The following is a 26,175-nucleotide window of genomic DNA, read 5'->3' as shown; positions in this document are numbered from 1 at the left end:
TCCTCATCCTTAACTGAGCATTTGACAGTGTCACTGTCAGTGTGTGTGAAAGCAGTTCTGCATGCCCTCACATGTCACCAGGACCAATGCTGGTTAAATAAAGCTAGCTTGGGGTCTGTTGATATTACTGGCTGGCTTTATCTAGCAAGCAGAGGTACCAGTGGCGTCTGTGCATCGGTTGGATGTGCCCTCTTAGACACTGGCAGCAATAGCAGTGTTAACATGGGCATCTATGACCAAGCAAGATAATTGCTTATCTGCAGTGTATGGTAAAGTCACTGAGGCTCCTGTTTTCAGATCAGGCAGGTGTTATTTCTATCTATCACTGACAGACTCTGGCTTAACCAGTCACTTAAATAACAGTGATAAAATCCAAAACACAGCTTCATCTCTTTTCCCCTTGTGACTTTGCAGACACTCGCTGTCCTCAGGGAAACAACCAGCACAGTCAGAGTATAGAGATGCATTCCTTTGGCCAGCAAGGGTCTGTATGGCCTTCCCAGCAGCCACACTCCCTCCAGACTCCTTGGTGTTGGCTCTGTGTCAGCTGGAGGTCGAAAGCCCTGCTGAAGGGGTGGGGCAGCTCCCAGGGCAGCACCTGGCATGGATCCTCAGCCTGTGCCGTGCTGTGCTCTGGAGTTTTGCCTGAGTCTCCTGCCTTGTACTGGGCTTGCCCTGGGAGCACACACATGACCACAGCCTATCCTGGCTGCTTTGGGGATTGACAGCAGCTGACTTGAGCGCTTGACTGAATGCCAGGATCTGCTGGAGGCTCTGCAAACTGCTTAAGTCAGCCAGGGGCCAACTTCATTGTTATTTCCCCCTGCCCCAGACAGATTGGGCTAGGTGCTGCTCCAACAGTGCCCAAAACTGGCTGCAGCAGGTCTGAATGGCTCAGTACTGATGTCCTTTGCCTCTGCCAAGGTTACAGATTTCAGTCTTACTGCAGGTGATGCTTACTCCCTTTAAAGTCCTGTAGGTTTCTTTCCTGTTATGTCTGTAAGCCAGCTCTGAAGATCAAACCTGAGTGGAGGTTCAGATCAGCACTGCTGATAGTCATCTGTATTTGTTCTCCAGGAATATACAGATGTATCTTCCTGCTGTGCTCTGGGTGGCTGCAGCCCAGACAGCCTCTAAAAAAGACCTTCACATGGGGTATGTTCACATCCAAACATGCTGAAACAATGCCAGGATTTTATTTGATGTCCCAAAGTATGGAGTTACAGGTTTTGACTCATTTTTGTTTAAATACATCCTTGAGATCTAAAAAGACTGTATTCTTCTAATTTTGTTATTGCAAAAGCAAATCTATTCCAGTTAGTTAATGCAAACTGCTTTGAAAAGAGCTGTGGAATATCCTTGTAAATATATTGTGGAAGCAAGTAATTAAAATAGTCAAAAAATAAAAATCACATGACTTTAAGAAAGCACATAAAGGGTAATCAAGCAGAGTAAAACCAAATAAGATTAATTTAAGTTACAGACTCAGTATATGGTGTATTGTATTCTTTGGACTGAACAGAATTGCATGCTGTGCAAGGGTATTCTGAACTCCATTAAAGAGTAATCTTTGTACACAACAGTAGTGCTGTGCAAATAAATGTTGTGAGGCAAAATAAATAAGTTTTGAGAAATGAATGACTTTAGCAGTAGTTTGCCAATTAATTAGAACAAATAGGGAAGTCTAGCAGACAATACAAAGAGATAAACAGGGAAGAATTCAAGTTGCTGTAACAGCTTTTGCTATTTTCTTACTTTACTTTTTGCTAATTTTCCCTCTCAAAATCTTTGTGGGATTTTCTTTGAAGGGAGAAGGGAGCCAAGAGGGTGTAGTGGAAATTTTTCTCACTCATGAAATGCTATCTTTGCGTCTTTCCTCAAAAAAGGTTAATTGTAACCTGATCATTTTGTTTTAACAGGGCAATGGAGTGTGAACTAGAATAGAGAAAGAATTAGAGAAGATTTAGTTAAGTTGCATGTACTGTAGACAGCAAGACCTGTTCCCCTAAAGCAGTTAAGGAATTAACCAGTGCAATTTCATAATTATTAGTTATCATCTCTCAGAACCTGTGGAGGATAGGTCAAGTCCCAGAAAACCAGGGGAGGGCAAATATAGTACCTGCTTTCAAGAAAATGGAAAAATGAACTCTCAAGAAACCATGTATTTCTCAGCCTAACTTTAAGCAGGTTATAACTGGAAAGAATAAATTAGATATTGTAACATTTTTAAATGACAGCATTTTGGAAGTAACTGGAAATACTAGAGCACCACAATTAGAACTAGTGCTCTTGGTAAACCAGGGAGATTATTCCAATTTAACAAGGTCACATTCACTCAAGTGAAATAAAAAAAGCTATATATAGGCAGGAGAAGCCAAATCTCCACACACCAAAAAGGCAGAAGCCTGGAAGATCTGAAGGTGATAGCATCCACAGTAAATGAGAAGTGAGATGTATTCGTACAAAAGCAAATCTTGTAAAATGTACTAACAGTAACGCTGCTTGTAACATGTCAAATGTCATTACTCTGCTGTGCTCAGAACTACTGGAAGTTTACCAGTATACCCAGAATTTGGTTTAAGTACCATATTTTAAAATAAAAAGTTCAGTCCCACTGGACAGGAACAGGAATAAATAGAAACCTATAAACTATGACAAAAGTTTGGAGAAAGTGAGTTTGTTTCCTGTACACAATTGAGTAGGGTATGATAACAGACTTCCAGTGTATAAGAAGCTCCTAAAAGGAGTCAGTAATCCATTATCCTCTGAGGTCAGGGCAGGAAATATTGCTTTAATTTCCAAGAAAGGAGATTTCGGTTGTCTTTCTAACTATAAACCTAGGTAAACACTTGAACTGGCTGCTAGAGTGTCTGTAGAATCTCTGTTACTTGGGGTCATAAAAACCAAATTAGATAAAAGAGCTGTAAAATTTTTGGGTATATTTGATCCACATTCCTCAGCAGAGGTAGACTACATGAAACAGCCTCTAAGCTAACCCTAACCCAAACCCTAACCCTAAAGGCCAACTAACCCTAATCCTAACCCTAACCCACAAATTTTAATAACAAACAAACGTACAATCAATTAAAAAAAAAAAAGCAAAAAGAAGCTTGAGAAGGTGGATCTTGGCATTGCAAAGATCAGAGGTGAGTAAAACAAGTCAGTATCTTTTTGCTGATTCTGATTATTCCAGATCCAGCTGTGTTTTAACAGAATTACAGGACTTAAAGAAGGAAGATGCTGAAGGTGGGAAAGGCAGAACTGGGAAATAGCAATAACTATTCTGCTACTCATCCTTTAAGAGCCTGTATTGTATCTCCTGAAAGAGAGGGGAAGCTGTGGTTCTCTTTTTTTCCTTCTCTCTGCTTTTGCAGAGTCTAGGGAGAGATGCATGAGCAAGAACTCATTTGGAGCTCAAAGGAGCGCACCAAGGGATCTCTCTGAACATCGTGGCCAGCATTTCCATGTTCTTCTCTAGCACCACACAGCCTGTGGATTGAGACAGAAGATCTCCAGAATGGAGCCCAGGGGGTGTGTAAAGGCAGCAACAGAGGAAAGCAAAAGAGTGGTTCATGCAGATTCCTCCCCTGCACTGAGAAAGATCATTCCCCACACATTGGTGTCCCAACACGGTGAAATTTGCTGGAACAAAAGTGGCAGATTCAGCAAACAGTGGGGGGTAGTTTAATATTTCTGTAACTATCCTCAGGCACTATTTTTTTCCCCTGCATGTTCAATTAGACTGTGGATTTATTGATAAATAAATCAAGTCTCTGCATTCAATTTTTGCACTGAGGGAAGCCATAGCTGAGTAGCAGAATTTCAGGAATACATTTATCTAAGCATGTGAAATTCTCTTTGGTCTTTGAATCCTGTTGCAGATAAACTACTCTTACCATATTTATGGAGTACCAGCTTTTCAACACTTATTTTATAATCCATAGTCCTCTGTCCTTTTGCAAATAATTTCTGTTTCGCCCCGAAAGGCAGCCTCTCTCAGTTCACACAGCTTATGTGTTCGTGTCACTCTGCATTATTTATATCCCCACTAAAGCTATTCCTCTTTTCCGTGTTCTTGTAATGGTGCCTATCATGTAATATTTGGACAGCTACATGTTGTTGCTGATGAGACTTTGTCCACTGCTCCCACCTTTATGGTACAAGCCTTCAGCAGAGTTTTGAATTGTTGGGTGTCCAACAGAGTCTCAGTAGCAGCAGATGTCCATTTCACAAGTGAATTATCAGAGGTATCTGGCCATGTTTGGAGTTTGATCTCTGCTTTTCCGAATGATGCTTTTTCATTTTGAACACTCATGGTGTTGATGTTTGCTTCTAAGCCATCATAGTTTTTAAGTTTCATCCATCAAGACATCAAAGTCAGAGCTCACACTGTGTATTTCTTGCTCAATTACACCAATAGAGGTGTAGATTTTCTTTGGGCAAGTTGCAAGCAGTGGTTCCTACAGATTAACTCCGTGTTTGAAAACATCTGTATTTCACAGCTGAGGGATGAAGAGACCAATACTGTCCTCCTTTTCTTCCTCATGTAAATGCCTTACCTAGGAAAGAACCTTCCCAATCCTACCCATGCTGAGGCTCAGAGAAGTGCACTATGACATCAGGCCAACATTCACCACCCCTTTCATCTCCACTCCCAGCCCCTCAGCAGCTCTGTGCTGATGGCTCCACATGGGAACCACATGCTGTCTCAGGGAACTGGCTGGCAGGATATGACAGCTGCAAGTTCTCCCAGAACAGCTCATTTTGTCGTGCCCTGCAGAGGGGTTGTAACTGCATTGAGATTTCTAGCACAGCACCTTCCATTGAGCTACTTACACATTAAAGGAATGCCCAATCCCTATAGTGGGATACACCTGGGAAATAATCTGTTCCCAGGAGTTGCAAAGGAAAGGCTTCTGGGTTTTCAATATCAATATTTTATCAAGCTATACACCCCCAGAAGAGGTGTTTGCGCCCCAATTCAGTCTGTTGATACTTTTGTCTGAACTAACCAACTCTGTAGTACGTAATTACAATCTATAAATATTTTATATTACTTTAAAATCAGATTTTAAAGTATTTAAATTAATTGGAGCTTGTGAGTTAGATAGCCAGGAATTTGAAACTGAGCTTGTCTAATCCTCTGTGCTTCTCTTTTCAGTTTTTAGCTGTAGCCCAAACACTCCCACTTTCTGTGGGATAAACCAATGGGAAAAAATTCTACTTGCAACGTATGAATGGTTTGACCCAGTTATCCACGTTCTGTGTTTTCTTGCAGCTATTTCAGCTCACTGAAACCAGACTGAGTATCCACACTGCCAAAGTATGAATTTGGATGGATGGGTGTCTTGGTTTGAAAGACAGGTGTCTGCCAAGGAAGGCAGGAGTCTCCCTTGGAATGGAAGAAAAAAAAAATTACAACCCCCTTCCCTCCGAATTATTATAATTTTGAAATTAAGAGGCTTTCAGGCAAAGATACGAGGAACAGGAATAACAGTTCTTTACTATTATATATCTCTATGTGTATAACCAGTCAAACAAACAGCAATAACTCTGGCAGTAACAGCGAACAATCACAAACCCAGTCCCAGCCTTCTCGGCTGTCGGGCCCTTTCCCCTCGGGTGCAGTTCCGCTCGCAGCCGGCAGGGGCGCTGGCGGCTCCCGGTGAGCAGGGCAGGTGCGATGGTTCCCCCGCGGCTGCAGGGGGCGCTCCGGAGCGAGCTCGGGGAGCACGCGGCACTGGCGGCCTGGGATCCCGGGGAGGGATGGGACAAAGGCTCCACAAACCCCTGGGCAGCCGATCCCGGTGTCTGGCCGGACCCTCGGGAACAGCAGGCTGGAACGGCAGGGATGAGCACAAATCCCGGGTGGCAGACGAGATGTATCAAACTCCGGAGCTGTGGTGGAAAACCCCCGGAGGCCTGGGCAGGCAGGACGTGCGGGGCTACAGAGCAGCGAAGGCTCGAAGCAGCGACAGGGGCAGGGTGGCCGCAGCCTGGCTCCTAGCGGGGCAGCGAAGGCGGGCTTGGGAATCCTGGGGTCTCTCTGGTAGGAGGAAGGCAGCCGAAAAAGGAGCCTCTCTCTCCATCCAAATGCCAGGAACTGACTGCCCACAAACCCAAGTGAAAAAGAGTAGTCAGATGCACCCCACTCCTGTGACCAGGTCTTTTGTTTTTCTTAAGCACCCAGTAATTTGTCCCCTTGGCAACAAGTATGGGGAAAATTCCTTTAAGAGAAAAAGAAAGTGGGAGGATAACTAAAACCCCAACAATGGGCACCGCAGAGGGTCTGCCTGAGCCTTGTAAAATTTCACAGTACAACTGTGATCTGTAAAACAGGATTGATCTGTAAAACAGGAGCCTGTTGTGATCTATCCTGTAGTCATGCTGTGTGCTGTGCCCCATGCAGTACTCCCTGGATTTCCTAACCTGCTTCAGCAACAAAAAGACTCAGTGAATTCTCACAAGACATCCCTTTGCATACTGCATCCAGTGACCCCATCAGGGTCTACAAAGGATGTTTCCAAAATATTATGTGTCACAGATATGTCATGGTAATTGCCAGTATGTCCCAGAAAAGTGCTAAGTCCTATAGTGACTACTTATAGGAATAATCCCACAGACTGTAGGCTCAAAATTTAGTTTTTAATTTGGCATTTGTGATACATATAAAGGAAACTTCAAGAGCTGAATGTTATTAATGTGATGGTTCATTTTACCAGAGGCATGGGTAGTGTCTTGTTCGAAGTGAATTACCATTGAAGATAAGGTAGAGCCCCTGAATTTAAAAGGCAAGGTAAACTATTATGCTTATCAGAGTTGGTTTTTAGGAAAGTTTTCTTATATTAAGAAGCTCAGACAAGCTATTATCTTTAATAACTAGCTACTAGTCTGAATTTCAAATCAAATACTGTCAGTCTTATTAATCTACCAGCTTGTGCAGTGAATGCACCTTTCAGGAGAAGAAGAAAGCAATCATGGATGAAGAAACATTTCTGTAAACTCCTTTACCAGTTATGGAGTTACTCACTTCTTACTCTTTTTGACCACAAAGTGCAAAATTATATTTAAGAAACCTTTGTGGTGTGAAACACAAGATACTGAATAGTAAAGCACAAAGTATTGAAGACAAAGGTGTGTGTATGAAGCTGTGTCAAGGAAGGTTTAGGTTAGATACTAGGAAAAGGTTTTGCACCCAGGGAGTTGTCAGGCACTGGAACAGGCTCCCCAAGGCAGTGGTCACAGCACAAATCCTGCCAGAGCTCATGGAACACTTGGACAACGCTCTCAGGCCCATGGTGGGATTGTTGGAGTGTCCTGTGCAGGGACAGGAGTTGTACTTTGATGATCCTTGTGGGTCCCTTCCAAACCAGGATATTCTATGAGTCTGTGATTAACTGATACCTTTCAAATCTTATAGTAAAGGAGGTGTGAGGCCAGTGTCTTGCCTCACACACTTGGAACTCTTAAAAAAATAGGGGAGTTTTGGACAAACACATATTTAGGATCCTTTCCTTAAATCTAGATCTTGCTCTAGATTATTACCTTGTATGTTATCCATAGGCTGAAGCAAACTACATTTCCCCTTATTATCCTACTTAAACCCTAGAAATAGGGTTTATTTCACACACAGTGACTAGGTGGGAGCAGAGAACAGTGTGATTGATTTTTGCTGTGACAAAAGCCACCTGGTTCTCCTGGAGAGAGGACAGGGAAGGGGAACCAGACACCCTCTGATGAGCTCTACATATGTTTCTGCTCTACTAAAGTTTATCTAAGGCCATTTTTCCCACTTTGACTCTTGGCAAGCCGAACTTTGCATTTAAAGGAAATCTGTCCCAGGACTGTAATAATGGAATTAATAGACCTATGCAGGGTTTCCCTGAATCTGCATTCACTGAAAAACCCTGTACCCAGCATATCTATGAGGAACCATTCAAGCAGCTGCCTAAGTGCATAAAGCATTTGAAAACACTGGCCTTATCTCCTCAAGAGTCGACAGCAAAATGTACGGCCACGTTGAGGTTTCTGGCAGTTCCAGAAATAGTGCCTGCTGAGCAAATAAGGTCAGAGTGGGTGGGTGAAAATAGATTGTTCTCAAAATTTGGCACATAAAACTTTAGAAGTGCTTTATGAACAGAAATCATTCTCTCAGGTCTTGATCCTGCAAAAGCTCATGTGGGTAGACTTCTCAAGATCATAAATTTAAAGATCTGTTTATGTTTTTGCAGGGTGGGGTCTTAGGCTAAATAAAAAAATGTGAAAGATTAGCCACAGGAGGCTTCACCTTGAAAGGAAGATATCCATGCCTTTCTCTTTATTAGTTTTCCTGTGGGGAAAATACTTGGCTAACTTTTTTTTTTTTCATTTGCCCACTCTTTCAAGACTTGAGAAGCAGTTCCTCTAAGGCACTTGTTTTGATTTTTTCACTTAGGTATTCTAGGAACTCGCTTAAATCATTTGATGTTTGTGTTAATAACATAAAATCTTAGTGATCTGAAACCTTTATGTAATTAAGCAAAATAATACAGCTCCCTACATGCAACTAAAGTAGTTGGGGAAATTCTCAGTGGAAATAAGGCTGACTCATTCCTCAAGCAACACTAATAATTACGTATATATATATGCTGTAAGTTCCCAACTGGAAAAAAAATGGGGACTTTATATAATAAAAGGCTTTTTAAATCTGCATGGAAAGATGACAAGGTATTTGTCAGCTGAGACTGTATTCAGGAGTATGTTTACCAGTACCCAAGTTTATTCTCAAGAGCAACATCCAGTGAATAAGACTATACTGGTTGTGATTTTAAGCCTCACATACTTGTAAAGTCATTATGCTGTCAGTCCTTTCTCATACCAAAGTCTGCATGCTGTGCATTTAAGTGTTTAAGATGAAGGACTGAAAAAAATTTCTACATTTAGGCATTTGGAACCAAATAAGAGTTGCACTTTGAGAAAAATCCGAAGAAAGAAAACCTTCTAATGAAAAAGTGCAGCCTTAGGTGCTATTAAATCACTATCTTCCTGATAGAGATATTTGATTTTGAAACTCTATCTGCCATTCAGATTCTTCCTTTGGCATCAGCATCCCCACTTCATTTGTGGTCTAATCACAGCCATGCGATTTCATGACTTGTGCCAGGTGATGGACATTGTAAGCAGCAATACAAGCCCTTGGATGCATTTAGATCACATCTGCCATTTTTGCCTGTCTTGCTGTCGGAGACATCCCTGTGTGGAGGAACCCAACAACTTCTAATGTCCCAAGGGGTCTGTTCTGAATTAATCACTTACTAGCATCTGTCTCTGCTCTAGCCCAAAGAGAATCAGTGCCCATGCTGAAGGCTATGTGGGCCCTTAATATTCACAGGTAAGTGTCTGTGATATTGGCAGTACTGCTTGGTGTCCCATAGCCCTGTTTTCCTCACCCCAGAGCAATTTGGAATCCCACATTATTTATCTCTTATGGTGTTAGACCCTGTTTCCGACTGAAATCTCATGTTCTTGTTAACAGGTGGGGACCGAGGCTGTCAGGAGAAGCAGACAGAGCCACAGGGAAGGCTGTGAGGGCAAGAAAAGTCCTTTCCCAGAGCACCCCTGCGCAGGGCGGTGCGAGGGGACACACAGCACTAAGGGATTCTCAGGTACCACAGGGGTGGGACTGCAAAGTGACCAGAGCCAGACAGCTCTTTGTGACCTCTCGCCTGCAAGTGCTTCCATGTAAGAACTGCTCCGCTGGTAACAACACAGCTTTGCTGAACCTACGGCTTTATGAACACCAGCACATCATCCCTTCTTTCATCCCCTGTCTTCCCAGAGCTAGTCAGGGAGCCCAGTGTCCATTATCCATGCACTCCACAGATGAGCCTCCTCTGACAGCAAACTTCACTACCTGTGTGTCTCTGCTTACACAACACACCCAGGTACCCTGCTTCTTTCCTAGGAGTGGGATGTTCTTTAAACTGATACAAGATTTGATCCACCGTGTTTATAGCACATATTGGATGAATTCTAATTTGCAGGAAGTTTTTACAAGTGGAAAATCTTGCTAAAACACATATTATTGAATGGATATCTTGCTGTGCTTGGATCAATGAAGCTTACACTGTGGCTCAGGTCTAATTTTACGACAATTCAGCAATTGAATCCACTTACGTTAGGCTACTGGCAATGTTGCAGGATGCATTTTGTATCTACTGATAAACTGTGTTCAGTTTGTGCTGAAAATGAAAAAGAAATCAATGAAAACACTTAGAAAACTAAAACTGAGGAAGACATGAACATATCAAAAACCAAAAAGAAGAAACAACCCTGTAAATTCTGCAGTGAAATTGAAGATTTCTCTGAATTAGTATTTTTTTTCTTGGTATCCTGGAACAATTCCTAGGTCATCACACTGAAAAATTAATTTTTAAACTTTTAGTGCTTAAACTCTTAAAATAGCAGCAGCTCTGGACATGTGGTGACTTAATGTGGGACCACTGCAAGATGTCCACTAGAAAGCCATTGATCAGCACACAGGACCGTGATGTCTAAAACATGGTCAAGAAATGTTTCAGACTGCATTCCTGGAATCATGAAGTTGTAGGGATGGGTACAGGGATGGAGGTCTTTAATACTTTCCTACACAGTTGTAGGCAGTGAGTGGAAAGAGGTCATCCTACTGCTTCTGCTTAGGAAGAAAAACTTCTATTACATCTCATGCCTTATTAGATATTGGGAACTACATAGAGCCAATCTCAGCATACTCCACAGAAAACCAGGCAATGTTAGTTTGGGTTGCTCATGGAGATATTCGTTATTAATACAGACCTGAAAATTCAATTCCCCCAATTTAAGTGTTTTGGAAGTGATTTTCACTGTTGGATTAATCTCCAAATGGGAAAAAATGTAGACATAGCAGTCTAGATTTTGATCTTGCAACGCATTCCCAGGGTCCGTAACTTGGTTCTTGCTAAGTGGCTTCATATAGCTACGATACATCTTAGTATGTGTATTTAATGCTTTTGAAAGGTGCTTAGCTGACAGGCTCAGATGATGACTCTGGGCACAGTCTACCTTCAGATATGTGCAAGCTACTCCCCTTGTTATCAGTGAGAACTGCCTTTGCTTATGAGAGTTGTAGGCAACTCACATTTTCCTCCTGTCTCTACTCTGCTACTTTGACATATTGGCAACTGTTCCAGTTTGAGATAAATTCAGAGGAACATCTGAGATGAACATCCTCTGATAGAAGGCAGATTACAGCCACCCTCCCCCACCAGGTTCAGGAAGAAATTCCTCGGAGGAAAGTGAAAAAGGAATAAAACTTATTTATTTAACAAGTAAAGTGCATGCAGGCACGTGGCAAAAAAACCAATAACGCTAAATAATAAAACCTTTCGCTGTGGAGAGAACCTAGGTAGATTTCAGAGTCGTTTGTGGGTGTGGTTTTCTCCTCTCCAGAGCTGGGGTTCAGCGTGGGCCCCTCTGGGCCTCGGTGGAAAGGCGTCCCAGTGAAGTTCTGATGTTCTGGTGTTCTGAGCACCAGAAGAGATGAAGAAGAAGCCAAAGTCCCAGGGCTCCATACTTTAGCTAATGAACAAGAAACTAGCTAAAAAGCAAAAGAAATGTAAGTCTCTTCCCTGCTGCAGAAGCGGAGCAGCCAGGCAGGAGAAGCCAGCGAGCCTATCTGTGTTTTGAACACAGCGCCGAAAGAATTCCACCAGCTGTCCCCCCTCTCCCTTAAAGGTACAGAAAGGCACAGGATTCATGTCTGGGCTTAGGGCAGACGATGGGGAATGCAGTATCATACAGTCACCCCAAGACAGCAACCTTGAACCTTCCCCTTTTTTAATTATCACTTTTAATTCTTACGTGATTCTTACATGATTGATCAAAGTGTGCCTACTGGAAGTCAGTGCTGGAACTGCAGCTCTATGAATGCTTTCACAGAGTTAGAGTCATTGTTTTAATCCTTAGACTAGTCTCAGCATCTCTTGATGATTTCTATAATTCTCCCCGAAACACCTCTGCTGAATACATTATTCTGTATTTGTCTATGTTCTTACACCTTGATCTGATGCAGAGTTATCTCACAGTGGATTTGTGTGCTGGTGTCCGTTTTTGTATGCGCATCTCTTCCACTGCTTTCCAAATGTGTCTGAATTGCTAAGTTCCTGTTTAGAGATTATTGCTTCCCCTCTCAAAGATCTGAATCTGCTTTCATTTCTTTGATCTTTGGCTACTATTTTGGCCCACAGATCTAACTTCCATGTTTTCTGTGTTTTATTCTGGTGTCCAGTGGTGCCAGGGCTTGGCTGTGGGACATCTCTATTTTGCCCACCCCAGAGCCACACTGATAGCTCCTTCTGGTGCCACAGCAGAGGACAAGGCAGGCAGGATGTGGGGCAAGGCAGCAGCACCATCCTCCTGCTCCCCCCATGAAAGCAGAAGGTGCTGCCTTACTGTCCACAAAGCTCCTCTTGCTCCTCAGTCCTGGTAATTTCTTTCAGAAGATTAAGAACTAAATTTGCCTGTGCTTCTGAGAAACAAGGAGCTTTTTCTTGATGCCATAAGATTGAAGTATTGTCTGCTCCACACTTTCTTTAATATTCCCCCCCAACACCTTCTGTTCCCATTGCTTAGGCTTTGTCATTATTTGAATCATCTGCTTTCTGAGAGTAATCAGATTAAAATATTAGTTTCCTGTATCTGAGATTTCCTTTCCTGACACAGAAAAAACCTGCAAGCTGAGGTGGTTCCTCAAAAAATGCTATCACAAAGTCCTGTATTTCAACTATGTTGAAATTCACATTGTCTGTACTGTAAACATCACTTCCACAGATTATTTTACCGTTACCATTAAAAGACAATGCCAAGTTCTTCTTAAGCTGCACTGAATTTCTAACTTCTTTTCCATTTTAATTTAAGCTAAAAGCTAACCATATGTCCTAGTTTAAAGGACAGGTGTCTGCCAAGGAAGACACCTCAACCCTTCCCAAGAGAAAAGCCCCCGTCTAAGAGGCTGCAGCCAGCTGCACCCCTTCCCCCAGCCTTGGCCACTTCTTTTGTCTCTCTTAAGAACAGGTCGTTATCATCATATCACTTAGGCAACAAATGGGACAAAATTCCCTGAGAGAAAGAAGGAAAAAAAGAAAGGAAAAATCTTAACCTCCAACATTATCCACCATGAATTTTTTCCCATACCAACATGTCACATCAAACTTAAACTTTTAAACTATATACATACATGCATTACCCTAATTATATACATATATACATCTAGATCTAGATACAGGCACAGTGTGACAGGCAGTTCACCCCAAAACAAGGTCCCCTTGAGGTATGCATTGTGTCTCTCTATCTCTCTGCATCACCCACCAGGTGCAACCTGGTCCCTGAGCAAGGACAACCCCATGGACAGGTTTGTCTTTGCTTGAGGTGGAATTAATTCAAACAGTCTTTCCTAGCATACCTTTCATATGCACCACCGGAACCTTGTCTCCATCTGTTGTACGCAGGGGTTCAGATTGGGCAGGGCCTGCTCGGCTGGTGGAGCCTCGGGTGTTAACTAACCAGGTGGCCTTTGCTAAATGCACCTCCCAGTTTTTGAAAGTCCCCCCCCCAGTGCTTTCAAGGTGATTTTTAGCAGTCCGTTGCACTGCTCAACTCTCCCAGCAGCTGATAAACCATATGGTACACCCACTCAAAACTGTGTTCTTTAGCCCAGGTGTTTATAAGACTATTCTTGAAACTAGTCCCATTGTCGGACTCAGTTCTCTCAGGGGTGCCATGCCTCCGAAGGACTTGCTTTTCAAGGCCCAGGATGGTGTTCCGGGCAGTAGCGTGAGGCACAGGGTAGGTCTCCAGCCATCCTGTGGTGCCTTCTACCATTGTGAGCACACAGCGCTTGCCTTGGCGGGTTTGAGGCAGTGTGATGTAATCAATCTGCCAGGCCTCCCCATACTTGTATTTGGACCATCGCCCACCATACCACAGAGGCTTCACCCGCTTGGCCTGCTTGATCGCAGCGCATGTCTCACAGTCATGGATCACTTGGGAGATACTGTCCATGGTTAGATCCACCCCTCGGTCTCGTGCCCACTTATAGGTGGCATCTCTGCCCTGATGGCCTGAGGCATCATGGGCCAATCGAGCTAGAAACAACTCTCCCTTGTGTTGCCAATCCAAATCTATCTGTGACTCCTCTATTTTTTTGCAGCCTGGTCTACCTGCTCATTGTTTCGGTGCTTATCGTTAGTCCAACTCTTGGGGACACAGGCATCTACATGACGGACCTTCACAGGTAGCTTCTCTACCTGAGTGACGATGTCTTGCCATTCTTCAGCAGCCCAGGTTGGTTTTCCCCTACACTGCCAATTAGCCTTTTTCCACCTTTCCAGCCAACTCCACAGAGCATTGGCTACCATCCACAAATCAGTGTAGACGTAGAGCTTTGGCCACTTCTCTCTTTCAGCAGTGTCCAGGGCCAACTGGTCAGCTTTGAGTTCATCAAGTTGCCTTGATCCACCTTCTCCTTCAGTAGCTTCTGCTACTGACCTGTCATGTGGGGCTCCATACGGCTGCTTTCCATTTTTGGTTTGTCCCTACAATGTGACCGTCAATGAAAAGAGTGTAGTGTTTCTTATTGTGGCAGTTGGTGGTATGGGGGAGCTTCTTCAGCCCAGGTCACCTGTTCCTGCTCCTTTTTGTCGGTCAGACCAATATTTTCACCTTCAGGCCAATTTGTAATTACTTCCAAGATCCCAGGGCGATGCAGGTTTCCAGAACGGGTGCGCTGTGTGAAGAGAGCAATCCATTTGCTCCATGTGGCGTCGGTGGCGTGGCAGGTAGAAGGAAACTTTCCTTTGAACATCCACCCCAGAACTGGTAGTCGGGGTGCCAGGAGGAGTTGTGCTTCAGTGCTGATTACCTCTGAGCTGGCTTGGACTCCTTCATAGGCTGCCAGAATGTCCTTTTCTGTTGGGTTGTAGTTGGCTTCAGACCCTCTGTAGCTTTGGCTCCAGAATCCCAGTGGTTGGCCTCGAGTCTCACCAGGCACCTTCTGCCAAAGGCTCCAGGAAAGACCATCGCACTCGGCTGCAGAATAGAGCACGTTCTTCACCTCTGGTCCTGTCCTGACTAGACCAAGGGCTACCGCATGAGCGATCTCCTGCTTGATCTGGGCGAAGGCTTGCTGCTGTTCAGGGCCCCAATGGAAGTTGTTCTTCTTGTAGGTTACCAGGTGGAGAGGGCTCACGATCTGGCTGTACTCAGGAATATGCATCCTCCAAAAGCCTATGGCGCCTAGGAAAGCTTGTGTTTCCTTCTTGCTGGTTGGTGGAGACATCGCCATGATCTTATTAACGACCTCAGTGGGAATCTGACGCCGTCTGTCTTGCCATTTCACTCCCAGGAACTGGATCTCCCGGGCAGGTCCCTTGACTTTACTCTTCTTGATGGTGAAGCCAGCTTCCAGGAGAATCTGGATGATCTTCTCTCCTTTCTCAAATATTCCATTGCCGTGTTCCCCCACACAATGATGTTGTCAATGTACTGCAGATGTTCTGGAGCCTCACCCTTTTCCAGGGCAGTATGGATCAGTCCATGGCAGACGGTAGGATTCTGCTTCCACCCCTGGGGCAATCAGTTCCAGGGGTACTGCACTCCCCTCCAGGTGAAGGCAAACTGAGGCCTGCACTCTGGTGTCAGAGGAATGGAGAAGAAGGCATTGGCAATGTCAGTAGTGGAGTACCACTTCGCTGCTTTGGACTCCAGCTCGTACTGAAGTTCTAACATGTCCGGCACAGCAGAGCTCAATGGTGGAGTCACTTCATTCAAGGCACGATAGTCCCCAGTCAATCTCCATTCCCCGTCAGACTTGCGCACAGGCCAGATGGGGCTGTTGAAGGGGGAGTGGGCCTTGCTGACCACCCTTGGCTCTCCAGCTCACAGATCATCTTGTGGATGGGGGTCATGGCATCGTGATCCATCCGATACTGCCAGCGGTGCACTGTCAAGGTGGCAATTGGTACTTGTTGTTCCTCCACCTTCAGGAGTCCAACTGCAATAGGATTCTCTGACAGTCCAGGCAAGGTATTCAATTGCCTAATGCCATCTGCCTCCACAGCAGCAATCCCAAAAGCCCACCTGAGTCCCTTCGGGTCTTTGAAATAGGTGCTCTGGAGGAAGTCTATGCCCAGAATACACAGGGCCTCTGGACCAGTCACAGTAGGATGTTTCTTCCACTCCTTTCTAGTCAGGCTCACCTTGGCTTCCAACATGGTCAACTGCTGCAATCCCCCTGTCACCCCAGCAATAGAAACAGGTTCTGCCCCCACATGTCCCAATGGGATTAATGTGCAATGCGCACCAGTATTGACCAAAGCTTCGTACTCCTGTGGCTCTGATGTGCCAGGCCATCAGAGACACACAGTCCAAAAGACACAATTCTCCCATGCCTCTACCTGGCTAGAGGCAGGGCCCCTCTAGCCCTGGCTATCATTCCCTCCCTGGGTGTACATACTAGAGGTCCCTTCAAGGGGATCCGACATATCATCCTCCCTTCTCTAATACCTGGCAGCTCGGTCACGGGAGGCTGAGGCTACTTTCACTCTAGTGGAACTCCCTCAGTTAGTGTTTCCCTCCTTGAGTTCATGCACCCGTGCTGCCAGGACAGAAGTGGGTTTTCCATCCCACCTTCTCATGTCTTCCCCATGGTCACACAGCAAGAACCACAGCTCATCTCGTGGGGTGCACCCCCTCTCCCTAGCTGGGGGACGTCAGGCTCTGACGTTGGAGCCTGTGACTTGCAATGGTGCCGTATGGGAACTGTTCTTCTTCACCTCCTCCATCACCTCCTCCCTAATCTCCTTTTCGAGGCTCTTGACCACAGCAGAGACATAAGCCTGTATCAGGCCACTGATCATACTCATAATTCCTGAGTTTGCTGGCTACAGAGCCCACTGTCGCTCAGTTGTCCTCGGCATTAATGATTGTGATGAAGGCATGTCCTGGGTTGCAGTGTACTCTATTACCATCCTCATGAGTTGTTGAAACCAGGAGGGGCAGTGTTTCCTTGCTTCCTACCCCCAGACTATCTTTCTGTTAATGGCCCATCAATGCCATGCCGCATGACTCAGAGATAACTCCCTCCTCCAGACCATCTTCTGTTAATGAGCTTAATCAATGCCTGGCCTCATGACTCATCATCCCATTGTAAGATACTCCACCCAGAGGGAGGAACCAAGCATTCTGTCCTGGATATAATCGGAGATTCTGAACACCAGAGGAAACCTTTCCACTGGATTCCCAGAGGACAGGAGCTACATAGCCAGCACTGGACCTTCTGAGGAAGAGTAGGCCCTTTCTACAGGATCACCACTTTAGGAGGACTGCAGCCACCATTTTATCGGACTGCTACCACCACCCTGACTAACAGGGTGTCAGGTTGTATCCTGACTCTGTCAGTTTGAACCAGTGTTTTCTTTTATTTTTTTCCTTTTCTTTAATTTCCCTATTAAATTGTTATTCTGACTTGGTGCCTCCCACTGGTTTGTTTTCAAACTAGTACAAGGTTGGTATATTTGGATGGCCCTAGATTTGCCAGGTTCCACAACATTTGCCCTGTGCACCTGACCTTGTCATTATCATGCTGTCCATCCCTTCCAAAAAATATCTCTAGTACTGCCACTTCTCTCATGTGTTGGATCCCTTCCTCAATGACCTTCCAGGGCATTCTATTATGATAATCCTGCATTCTGCCTCTGTGACCAAACCTCTCTCTTACACTCGTTAAAAGGCGCTCCCAGAGAGAAAGGGGCCCTGGCTCCCTCACAAACACCTGATCAATACCCATGTCCTGGGTCAAGGACCCCAAATTCCGGCTTCGCTGCTACCCAGTTGAACGTCTGTACCCATAAGGTCCCAAATCTGAAATAACCAGGTTGCATAATCCTCGCAGACCCATTGTACAATGTCTTTTTGCGGATTACGGAGACTATCATACAACAGGGACTAAGTGATGATTTCAGGCTCTGGCTCTCCCACTGGTTGTGAGGGCCCTGGTATGTCATCATCATTAACTGGGTGTACTGATTTGGCCTTATACTGCTTCCTGTGCACAGGAGCAACTGCTGCTGGCTGTGGCTGCGGCTGCCCTTGTGATTCAGCTGGAACCTGGATGCAGGTTCCACTGCTGCACCATCAGACTCTCCCTCTTTGAGGTAGAGAGAGACTTTCCCACCAGCTGGGGAAGAGTATTCCCTCAGCATCTGGCGTATCTCCTCCAATACCCCCATCCAATCTGGGTGGTTCATTTTTGAGGTGGACTGTGGGACAGTGTCAGGCTGTGGGGCAGCGTCAGGCTGCGGGGTGGCATCCCTAGTCTCTGCGGTAGGTGTCTAGGTGGTTATCCAAGTCAATCTCACCTTATCTCTGAATGCTAAGTAGAATAGGCCTATCAGCAACACCAGCCATTGTATGAGCTTGTTAGCATCTAGAGGAAATTTGAACCCTTCAAAAGCTGGTGGGGTAGGCCCAAAGAAATGGATGAAGGGGTGGGAGAAAACTTCCCCTGGTATTACTTCCTCATAATGGGTACCATTATTAATGAAACCCCAAAAACATACACTTAGTGTGTGATAGCCCTCTATCCATGTACCCACATTCCAGAGGAAGTTAAAAATCCATTAATTCCTCACCTTATTGACCCATTGTGCAAACTGCATATCAGCCACAGTAGCCTTAGTCATAGGATCCTGTTTAGATAAGGAGCTGCAAATGGGAAAAATATAGCCATAACCATGTATCAACTGAACCAGGGTAGGCTAGACCACATGGTGCCACCTAATGAAGTTTCTATACTCAGCACACAAAAATGGGTTATCCAGGAACTGTTATTCCTTTTTCACCCTTTCCTCTCGATGGCCTCAGGCCTCACATTGGGCGCCAAGATCTGTCCTAGTTTAAAGGACAGGTCTCTGCCAAGGGAGGCAGAAACCTCCCTTAGGATGGAAAATGTGACCCCTTTCCCTCCAAGTTATTTTATTAAGGGGCTTTCAGGCAAAGATATGGGAAAAGGAATAACAGTTCTTTACTAGAATATACATATATAACAAGGCAACAAACAACAACAACGGCAGCAACAACAAACAGACCCAGAACCCGGTGCCAGCCTCTCTCGGCTGTCAGGCCCTTTCCCCTCGGGTGCAGTTCCGGTCACAGCCGGCAGGGGCGCTGGTGGCTCCCGGCCGGGCAGGGCGGGTGCGATGGTTCCCCGCGCCTGCAGGGGGCGCTGGCGGGAGAGATAGAGAAGGGGCTTCCTTTACAAACCCACTGGGACAGCCGGTCCCGGTGCCCCTCCGGATGGCGAAATGGGCTGTAGCAGGGACCTCGGAGCAGCAGCTGGAACGGCAGAGGCAAGCAGGTTCTGGAGTGGCAAATAAAATGTAGCAGAAGCCGTAGCAGGAGCTGGGGGGGGGGGGGTGGGGTTGGCAGACATGGGTTATCAGGATAAAGTGTAGCAGAAAAAACCCTGAAGCAGTGGCAGAAAAACAGCGGGGCTGGGCAGTGGCAGCCGGGCTTCCGCAAACAGGTCGGAGACACTCCTTAGGAGGGGGAAGGGGGTCTGGGTCCTGGGTTTTCCTCTGAGGTACCTGAGTAGGTGGTGAGAGTCCTTTGCAGTGAGATTGGCTGTTTGATAAGGTCCCAGTTCAACGACTGCTTCTAGGAGCAAAGCCTCACTCATGGTAGAAGCAGTTGATGGTGGCAAGATGGAGCTCTGTGGTGGCAGTGAATTCTTCCCACAGCAACCACAGACCAGCCATCTTCCCTCCAATCCGACCCCAAGAGCAAACGAGGACCTGAGCCCAGCCCCGCGCTCCCCAGCCAAAAATCACATGATATCTCTGCCCTTCCCAAGAGAAAAGCCCCCAGCTAAGAGGCTGCAGCCAGCTGCATTCCGTCCCCCAACCTTGGCCACTGCTTTTGTCTCTCTTAAGTACAGGTTGTTACTCTTAAGTACAGCTTGTTATCATCTCTTAGGCAACAAATGGGACAAAATTCCCTGAGAGAAAGAAGGAAAAAAAAAAAAGGAAAAATCCTAACCTCCAACACCATAGCATTCCCTCTGTTCAATCTATTGCTTCTCTGCCAGAAAATCATCTGCTCCAAGTGTTGCATTTGTAACTTAACAGGACACAAATCAGAAAGGAACTTTTGGTTTTCAGAGTTACGCCCAAAGGTTAATAACTGCAGATTGTACTGCCAAATACTTTTCTCTGTGATGTTACTGTGAGCATGCAAGTAAATTCTGCTTTTCTGACTAGTGGAAAAAATCAGATAACCCCAAGTGAAAACCGTACTATATCTGAAAAGATGCTAATGTGCTAAGAAGCTGGTGAGGCCTTAGATGAGATGAAAAAAGGCCTCTATATCCTAGAGAAATAAAGATTCAGGTGAAGAAGATGAATAAGGTCCTGTGGATAAAATGGAAAGTAAAGATCTTTCTCTTGTTTCCAGTAAAGTGCTGCTAGAGGGTTTCCCAAGAGATTTCTGTTAGTCTATATATTTTAGATTCCTGAAGTTTAATTGTTTCAGGAAAAAAAAAAAATAAAGAAATAACATAGACCCATGTCACAGCATATCCTTTTGCCTTGGTATCATCTGTCTGAAGACTTTAATGTTGACCAAGATACTGCATCTCATTATTTGTAGTTTAGTTTGGGAGCTAACGGATTCTTTGAGGCTTGTAAGCCTGAGTGAGCTGGACAGGTGAGGGCTGGCAGAGATCAGAGAACAGCCTTCCTATAGTTTGATTTTGAATATCATAAAAGCCCAACTTTGATAACAGATTAGTGCATCATTAGTTAGCGTAATATTGTACAAACTCTGATTAATGCATTTACATTTTATCAGTAAACGTAGCCACATATACACAAAACTCCTTGTACATTAAACAACTGTACTAGTTTGAAAACAAACCAGTGGGAGGTACCAAGTCAGAATAACAATTTAATAGGGAAATAAAAAAAAAAAAAAAAAAAAAGGCAGAAAACACTGGTTTAAACTGACAGAGTCAGGATACAACCTGACTCCCTGTTAATCAGGCTGGCGGTGGCAGTCCGATAAAATGGTGGCTGCCGTCCTCCTGAAGTGATGGATGTGGTTCTGTCGAAGCAGTGATCCTGTAGAAAGGGCCTGCTCTTCCTCAGAAGGTCCAGTGGTGGCTGTGTAGCTCCTGTCTTCTGGGAATCCAGTGGAAAGGGTGTCTGTAGTGTTCAGAATCTCAGATTATATCCACAATGGGATGCTTGGTTCCTCCCTCTGGGTGGAGCATCTCACAATGGGATGATGAGTCATGAGGCCAGGCATTGATTAAGCTCATTAACAGAAGATGGTCCAGAGGAGGGAGTTATCTCTGAGTCATACAGCATGGCATTGATGGGCCATTTACAGAAAGATAGTCTGGGGGGAGGAGGCAAGGAAACACTGCCCCTCCTGGTTTCAACAACTCATGAGGATGGTAATAGAATACACCGCAACCCAGGCCAACAACACTGACATGAACATGGTTATGTATGTGTATGTGCCTTTCCTTTGGTGCATAAAGAGTAATTTTTATTGTGTTTAACTCCAACAGCCACATTTTTATTAGCTGGTTATAAATTTCCTTAGCACGGGACTTCTCAATTATTATTAATTGTTGTAATCCTCAAAGAAACAAGCCCATTAGGCTCGAGTGCTGTCTCGTTACCCCTGTACATGGATCGATGCTGGGGAATGACTCAGCAGAACTCAGGCAGGTACAGGCAGCCCTGGCTTCCCCTCCATGGTCAAGCCAACAACCAAAAGGTAAAAGGGTAACAGAAGGTTTCCTCCAGGGCTGCATCCAAACCCCAAAACACATGCATGGTGGGGTCTTCCTCTTCTGTTTCCCAGGCAGCTGTTTCACACATCTTGAATTGTGTGTGAACATTTGATGTGGAGAGGTTGTGCTAAGTGAGAGCTGGGCTGCAGCCCAGTTTCCTGCCCTGCTGGGGACTGCCCTGGTGCAAAAGGGAGAGGGCATTTGTCTCTCCTTGTGTACACAGTAGCTCTTGGGTTCAGATTGGAAGTTACCCTTGCTTGGGCATCGTAAGATTACAGGTCGCTGACTGCCCTGCTTTTTATCTCAAAGATGATAATTTTCAGAAAGTGTCTAATAAGCAAGAAACACTCTTGAATTTTTGGAATTAGGTTTAGGTGATTTAATGTAATTCTCGCCTTTCAACTATTGGCTTCAACTTTGCCTGTCATTCTTTCAAGTTGTTCCTTGCATGTTCTAGTACAGAAAACATTAAAAGTAACCTTTTCTTAATGTTACAAGATATCAGGAGAGTTGTCTGCCTGAATAATGGAAGTGTTTAATTTCAAGAGGGGGGCAAATTATCATCTGGCTAATACAAAGGAAAGGAATTATGTCTGGAGGCAAGGTCCCTGGACTGGGACTCAGGGACTGTGTTCCCAGCTCAACTTCGTGAACTTCTTTCTACTATTTTATCTTTTAAGCTTTCTATATCTCATTTACTTAGGCTTCAAGTTCTTTAGGGTTGAGGCTTTACCATGTACCATGAAACTATGAGGTCCTGATTTTCACTTGCAATGTCTGGGTACTCTAATAATTGAAAGGAAAAAAAAAAGCTCACATCATTGGCTTAGTGTAGGAAACAGGCAAGTCACAGGGCCTATGATGCAGGGTCACTCCTAAAATCACTCTGTTCATCATCTCAGCCTTTTATCACTGTCTGAAGTTGGTTCTTTATATGTTTCTGCACCAGTAAAGTGTATGTTGAAGTTCTCATCTCCCTCCTAGGGGTGCTATTAGGTTTAACACATTAACTTTTATATTAACTTTTATATGCCTGGATGAAAGTAGCTATAGATATACAGTAATGCTCTGCATTAATGGCAAGGCTTATGCACTATGGAGAGGGAAGGGGGGCCTTGCATATGAGATACAGCCCCTCTGAGGGCAGCACAAACCAAAGGGTATCTCAATCCAGGGATCTGATGCTGGGCAAAGCTTGTATTCCTGGAGTTGAATGAGACAGGAACATGCTGGGGAGCAAGGCACACCATGGTGGGGACTGTGGTGGCACTCAGAGCTAGAAACACCCCCTGACTGTCCTTCCAAAGCACAGAGCACAATCAAACAGCTCCCGAACTTCTGCAGCAAGAAATTGATCTAAATCTCTAAAGAGATTTAATTGCTCCAATTTTGGAACTGGGTAATTGTAGCTGGTCAAAGTATTTCAGCACTGCAGTAATAATTAACCATGTAGTGCACTGATTCTCCTGACAGCCCGGATGTTGGGCTCTGCAAAACTAATTTCCTTCTTCTCTATTAATATGCATTTACAGCAAAATCTATGCCACTGACCGTATGATCATCTTGATCATTTGGTTATAGGAAAAGATGCAAGTCAGAATGCCAGAGGTTAAATGAATCTAACTGCACAGCAAAAAAATACCAGTTGGTCTGGGAACTAATTTTAGTTCCCTCTGAGGAAGAAAAACCTACATTGCATCAGATGATTTTTAAATGCCAAGATCATCTATTTAGAAAACTCATTAAAAAGATTTTGTATATCTGAGATCCTAGTCTGTTCAGGTGAGCCTTTTTTCTCATAAAACCCACAGAAAATAGATACGAAATATATGATATGAATTTGTTTAAACTTCAGATTTCTAAAAATACTTGAGAGCACTATGTAACTACAAGTCCCTCTGAAAAAATTCCTAGTGTAAAATAAGAGTCCAGTTCCTTGAGGATTGAAAGATGATGCAATAATCTTGGGTAGATGTGGAGCTAGGATGTTTTTGAGTAACATGGCTTTGAGAGAACATAAAGAAAGAAAGGCAGATTTCATGAAGCTGCTTGGCTGTTTGAGACAAATCCTGCAGACACACAACATTTAAAAGATGCTTTTGGGTTTTGCTGTGGTGGACCTGGACCCATAGTTGAGTTCAATTAGATTAAATACCTGGGATCATCCAAGCCATTGTGAGGCACCTGACAAGTGTGTGTGGCCTGTGTGCCTCCAGGAAGCATTTGGAAAGAAAGATCAAGCTGGGCACTTTTCTGCCAATGGGATTCATTCATTCAGCAGTGTCATTGGTGTTTCATAAGAGAAAGAGACTGCTCTGAAGAAGGGGGCATATTAGAAAAGCCAGAGTTTTAGCTGACCTTAGGGGTTTGTGTCTTTCATGATTTTATACTTTCCTTTATGTTGTTTCAATTCATGTGAGTCAACCTGCATAGGAAAAAACCCTCCACAAAAAAAACTTTTACAGCAGTTATTAGGTGTTGGGGTGGCTCAGCCTACTCTTGGGCTGAGACCATCAAATGTCAGTCAAACCAGGGCCATCCACTGGGTGGATTTCCCTGCCCAGGACAGTGGGTTGGAAGGCGGACCAGAGGAGATCATTGAGGTCTAGGTTACCTCCCCCTGGGTGGCTCCCAATCCCAAGTTACCTCCCCGTGTTCCAGAAAGTTCTCCCTTCTTAGTTGTTAATTGGTTCCCTGTTGTGACTCCCGCCTCCCTGTTTTCCCCATTGGTTCTGGAAAATTGTATCCTCCCCTCTGCCTGTATCCCATTGGTTGTTTCCCCTTTCCCCACCTTGCTCCGCCCCCCCCAAAAGGTTGTGTCCTGTGCTTTTTGGGGCCCTTTCTGGTCCCTGGACCCTCTGGCAAATAAACCTGCTGGAACCCACACCAGAGGCCCCTCTCACCTTCTTTGCTTCTGGGCCGATGCAGGCCAATCCACTGGCCACCCGACGTGTTTCCTCTGAGGAGGAGCCAGCGCACGCATCCATCTCGCGCCCATTCCACTGAGCCGTCCAGCGAGGACGCTGTGGAGGCCAATGCTGCGTCCCCTCTGCCCGAGGGCACGCCAGGGCTTGTGATAACAAGCCCCTGATTGCATTAATTAGGTCTTCTGCATCCTTTAGAAACCCTTCAACAGCAGAACTGGGCCAATCCCAACCTTTTTGTTATTTTTTTGTCTCTAGAAGTTTGTAATGAAAAGGGCAGTTGTTCTTATTTCAGCAAATAACCCAGACCCACACTGAAACACTTAGAGAAAGAGCAGGTCCTGCATCCTGGGGAAGTGACACTTCTGATGGAGAGTCACCTGAGGCTGCTCATCATTGTAGGCTGTTCTCCTTTGGCAGATCTGTCAATTAAAGATGGCATTCACACTCTATTATTGCCATTAGCAGGCACATAATATTAAAGAAATTTTGTTTTGTATATGCAGTTGTCCAGAACTCAAAATATTATGAAATACAACAATGAAATAAAAGCTACAGAGTTAAAACATTCTTGAAAAGGCTATGTAATGCAAATATATATCCAGAGATTTTGCACAAGTTCCATCCCAGCATTGCATACTGCATTTCTGCTTGCAAAAGAACTATTAATTTGGAAAAAGAGAACAGGAAGTATCACTGTATTCAGAGAATTGTTCTGCTGAGGAAAAATAACTTAATTAAAGTGAATTGACTAATTTGAAAATGTCTGAAGCTACCTCTGGACAATATTAAGGTGAAGAACAAAATGTATAGTTTAGAGGAAACATGGAAAATGATATCTTCTCTGATGATTGGCTAAAACTATTTGATGTGAAACGTCTCTTAATGAAATTCTTCCCCAAAATAATGATGACAAGGTGCTTCAGGAAATATTTAAGTCTAATTTAGATTTATTGCTGGTGTTCTAGGTTAATGAAAAGCATTCCATAGGGAGCTGCACATTGCCTGCTGTGTTTTTTCTTACTATAAATCTCATGACATAAACCATAAGAATATTAAAAAAATTATGCTACAGGATCATAATGCACTTACAAGCAGGTGGCACAGGGTTGGCACAGAACAACCTGGCTACCTGCTCCATCACTTCTCTCTGATGTCTGTGACATTAGCAGCTGGAAAAAATACAATTATTTGTGAAGCATTATCTGTGTTCTTTGTTTAAGAAAGGAAAAAAATAGTGAAACATCCCAGTTAAGGTGCTGAAGCACCAGAGAGCCATTTACCACCCTCTTTCCTAGTGGAGACTTCTTTGCTTGAAATACAGCACACTGCATTAAGTCTGTGCACTTTTCAAAGAACACCTCCAAAGATATCTGTAATGCAAAGGTATCTACATGCATT

The 26,175-nt window shown here is 44.5% G+C and overlaps 1 protein-coding gene across 5 annotated transcripts in view; it reads left to right on the top strand.

Annotated features, from left to right (window-relative positions):
- The window catches only part of FHIT (fragile histidine triad diadenosine triphosphatase), a 620,602-nt gene that overhangs the window by 3,070 nt on the left and 591,357 nt on the right, over window positions 1-26,175 (top strand). For 2 of the 5 annotated variants that reach the window (XM_019280432.3, XM_019280430.3), the window contains exon 2: window positions 9,515-9,644. The exons of 2 other annotated variants lie outside the window; for them this stretch is intronic. The gene's annotated coding sequence lies outside the window, so the exon portion shown is untranslated. Of the gene's footprint in view, window positions 1-9,514; window positions 9,721-26,175 lie in introns of all 5 variants that reach the window. One more of the 5 variants, XM_019280429.3, reaches the window with a different exon arrangement.

This window comes from Corvus cornix, chromosome 12, assembly GCF_000738735.6.
Source record: "Corvus cornix cornix isolate S_Up_H32 chromosome 12, ASM73873v5, whole genome shotgun sequence".
Classification (NCBI taxonomy): domain Eukaryota; kingdom Metazoa; phylum Chordata; class Aves; order Passeriformes; family Corvidae; genus Corvus; species Corvus cornix.
Note: the sequence above shows the minus strand (reverse complement) of the source record. Positions and strands in the feature narration are given on the sequence as shown.